Source organism: Poecilia reticulata, linkage group LG19 (assembly GCF_000633615.1).
Source record: "Poecilia reticulata strain Guanapo linkage group LG19, Guppy_female_1.0+MT, whole genome shotgun sequence".
Lineage (NCBI taxonomy): Eukaryota > Metazoa > Chordata > Actinopteri > Cyprinodontiformes > Poeciliidae > Poecilia > Poecilia reticulata.
The window spans coordinates 4,117,807-4,121,479 of NC_024349.1; the positions used below are offsets into that span (position 1 = coordinate 4,117,807).

Consider the following 3,673-nt stretch of genomic DNA (forward strand, 5'->3'; position numbering starts at 1 on the left):
TCATCTGTTGTTGGTTGATAAATCATCTTGTGTAATGAGAACGAGCTTTAAGTTTATCATGTAAAAATCCTCCAAGGTTCAGCTGAGAGTTAATACCGTTCACACATGATGCTGTTTGTAAAACTGAACAACTGTTGGTTCCCCTCTGTTAACGAGTGAAAAACCCTCTACAGTAATAATATCAGAAGTAATAACCAAATATTGCTTTTGAATTGTGGTCCAACCGAATCATTTTAAAAACTAAACTAAACCAACCGTTCCTGACGACAAATGATGTTTTTTGGTTCATCAATAAATATTATAGATGCTAACAATGTTAACATCTATAATTCATAAAAATAGGTAAGAAAAGCACAATTGTAACCTCTCCCTAAGATTTATTCCATGCTTGCATCAAGAAATGTGTAAATGTTGTTGAAAGTAAAATGTTCAGTTGAAGCAGCAGAATGTGAGACGCTGAGTGTTTGTTTTAGCAGAGTTGGGAGCAGCTGACGTCTGATGCTGGCTGCCTCTCCTCCTGCCTCCTCCGTCTCCAGGGAAAGGTAACATTTCTTCTTCCACCTGCCACATTTCGCCTCCAGATGTTGTGATGATCTGCTAACATGGCGGTAAAATGGAACTGAGAGTCTTTAATTGCCCAAGAGGATCTGGTAGCACTCTTCCCCTAATATCTGCGGCGCGTTGTTCTGTTTATTTAACAAGGCGCTTCAGAAGGGAAAATGCTTTAGTTCCACTATGCCTTTAATTAAATCCCCACAACACTTGGAACAAGTCTGAGCGCAGAGATGATTAAGATACAGATGCAACAAGGTGGAAAACCTTGATTGACTGTGAGAATGAGTCACTGTGTAAAAGTAAAGGTGCCACCTGAGTCCCTGATGAGCCGCGTGGCAGTCAGGCTTTAAATAGGAGCTCAGCTTCAAGGAGCTAACTGGAATTAGCTGAACCACAGATAATATGTGGCTAAAGATGAAGGCAGCGGAGAAGTTTATGGTGACGCGGCTGTAAGTGAAGGGATGTTGGCTGAAAAGGAGAAATCCTGCAAAGCTGTGGATGTACAGGTTCCACAGCAGGGTGCCGGTCATGGTTGTTTCAGACGGAGGGATGAAGACGTTTACAGATGTCTTCCTCCCCAGATCCATGCGCTTATGTGACCTCGGGATCCGCAGCAGAGTTATGGTGTGAGTTATGTTAATGAGCCTTGATAAGATGGACAAACTGCTCATTTCTTGTCAAACAAACTTTCATCTTCCTGCCTGATTCTGGAAAACATCCTGAAGATTCAGTACATTCACAGGACTTAGTGTTTCTGTGAGCGACAGGAAGTCTGCTGTCTGTTTAAATGAATGCGTCCATAATTAATCCATATCTGCCAAAATAGTCAAAACAGTTCTTTTTTTTATTCTACACTGAAATGTCTATATGAAACTGGAACAGTACAGTAGTATTTAGTTCTTTGTAGAACAAAATGTCATTCTTCCCCATTGTCCTCTTTATTTTTTGTAAACATCAGAACTGATCCATTTCAAGGTTTTTTCAGAATGTTTGAAAGAAAAATCTTTAGTTTGATGTGTTAAATTGGTAGCTTTATACCAGTAGGAGAGCCTTTAAATGATTGATTGTCATTTATAAAAGGCGTTGTCACACTGTGTGAGAGAGAAATGAGTCTGAAAAACCAGCTGGCTTTTCACAAAGAGTTGAACATTTCAGCAGTTTTAGCTTCTTAAGAAAAAAAAAAGAAAAAGGTGCTTAGCTTGAGGTATAAATAGATCCCATCATGCTGTGGGATAGAAAAAATAAACTGGAAAAAATTATTTTTTAGGCAAAAAGGATAAAGCAGCAACTTAGCTGTAATACATTTTACATTATACTTTTTCTCCTATGACTTTTATTGTATTTAATTTTGGAAAAATGTTTATTTTTTGACCAGCCAATAACCAATCAGGAAAAGCTGAACATAAAACTGTCAGATTTCAGTCTTTCACCAGTTTTTCTGCCTTTCTTGTCATTCAGAGATTTAATTGTTGATTCCTGTTTGATTTAATTCTAAGTTTAACCCATGCTTTTACACATTGGCCTTTTTCTGTTTTAAATAGCAGGACTTCTTTTGCTGTCCTAGCAGAAATAAGCCAGGTCTTACATAACCTCCAATCGGTCTGCAGGGAAAACATCGTGCTTGTTCTTTTTTCTTTGACATCTTTAGTTTTAGCTTTTCCTCTTTTTCCCCCTTGTTGGTGTCGGAGATGTTTTGTCCTTGTCCACACCTCTCTAATCAGGCTGGAGCAGGGCAGGATCAATACGGTTTCCATGTCGCAGAAGAAAATGTGGGAACAACGGAGACTGAAAGGCTTGACGGCGTTCAGGATGATTAAATGTGCAATTAAGCAGAAACAATAACAGGCATTTTAAAAGGCTTCTATTCACTGCAGTATACATTACTTGACATCCATCCTGTAATTATTAAATATATTATGCATGTGATTATATGATTTACTTTGGACTCGGTGGATAATTCATCCATGTTGGGGAACATCAGCATGTCCCATCCTGGTGTTTAAAGCTGCTGGTGGGTTTGATGTGGGAATCTATTTCAGCCGTGCAAGAAATAATGAAAGTCCATCAAGAAGTCATGATTTTGAGTCTTACAGTCATAATTCTGTGTTTTAGATAATTATAAGGATAAAAGTAATACATTTGAGTTTAAATCTCTATTAGAAATTTTAATAGTCCTAATTCAAAGAATAAAAGTCATAGATATGAGTTTTATTCTGGTAATTTTGACTTAAAAATGTAAAATTCTGAGCGTTTTCATTTTTCTTTCATGGTGGGAATGGGTCATAGTTTGCTGCTCAGGTTAAGAATAAGTCGTAATGCTTTGCTCCTCTTCATTGCTGGGAAAAACTCGCTAATGCTTTTCTGTTAGAGGGGCATTTACATATTTATTTTCCCAACTAACCACTGGCCCTTCGCCGGAGGGCACTGGAGACCTTGCATGGATCCCTTTAATTGTCCATTGATTCATTCTGTGATGGCACTGAGAGCCAGTAAATTACAACCTGCTTGAGAGAGAAGGAAGCGGCTGACAAGTTGAATGCAGAGGTGTCAGAGTAATTCTTGCTGTCAAATCTGCCATTGCATTATTTATACATCTCATTTTTATTTATGTGGCGAGGAGCAGTGACGCAACGCGCGCTGGAGAGACGGCAATGCAGACCCTGCATGGACACGGTTTATTTGCATATGTAACCTGTGTTACATTCTAGGATTTGAAATAATCCAAATTATTTCTTAAAAACTAACTAGGTTCGTCTGCTGGAGGTGGCGGCAAATTGTAAAACACAGAGACAAGTAGATGGTGAAAAAAATCAGCGAAGTGTATTTATATTTACAATATATACAAAGTGTTTCACAACTGTGAAGTCCGGTTCCTTAAAACAAGGAAGTCTCTTTCGGTGATGAAAGAGAAAACAAAATAGTCCTTTAGTTCCCGCTGTGGATGGTTGGTTGAATTTCCAACCAGTTTGGAGACGGTTCCTCAGAGATTGGGTGGATTTCTGGTTCCGCTATGGTTAGCTCGCCAGTCCGGTCAGTGTACATAAACCAGACAGTTCTTAATGTGTCCCAGATCCTCCAGTTTACTCCGAGCGGGGTGGGATCTGGAACACACCTGGCC

At 39.0% G+C, this 3,673-nt stretch overlaps 1 protein-coding gene across 1 annotated transcript in view; it reads left to right on the forward strand.

The window, feature by feature from the left end:
* The first annotated feature begins 497 nt into the window (after window positions 1-497).
* Window positions 498-3,673, forward strand: part of tspan9a (tetraspanin 9a) — a 157,129-nt gene continuing 153,953 nt past the window's right edge. The window contains exon 1 of the mRNA XM_008436528.2: window positions 498-542. The gene's annotated coding sequence lies outside the window, so the exon portion shown is untranslated. The remainder of the gene's footprint in view (window positions 543-3,673) is intronic.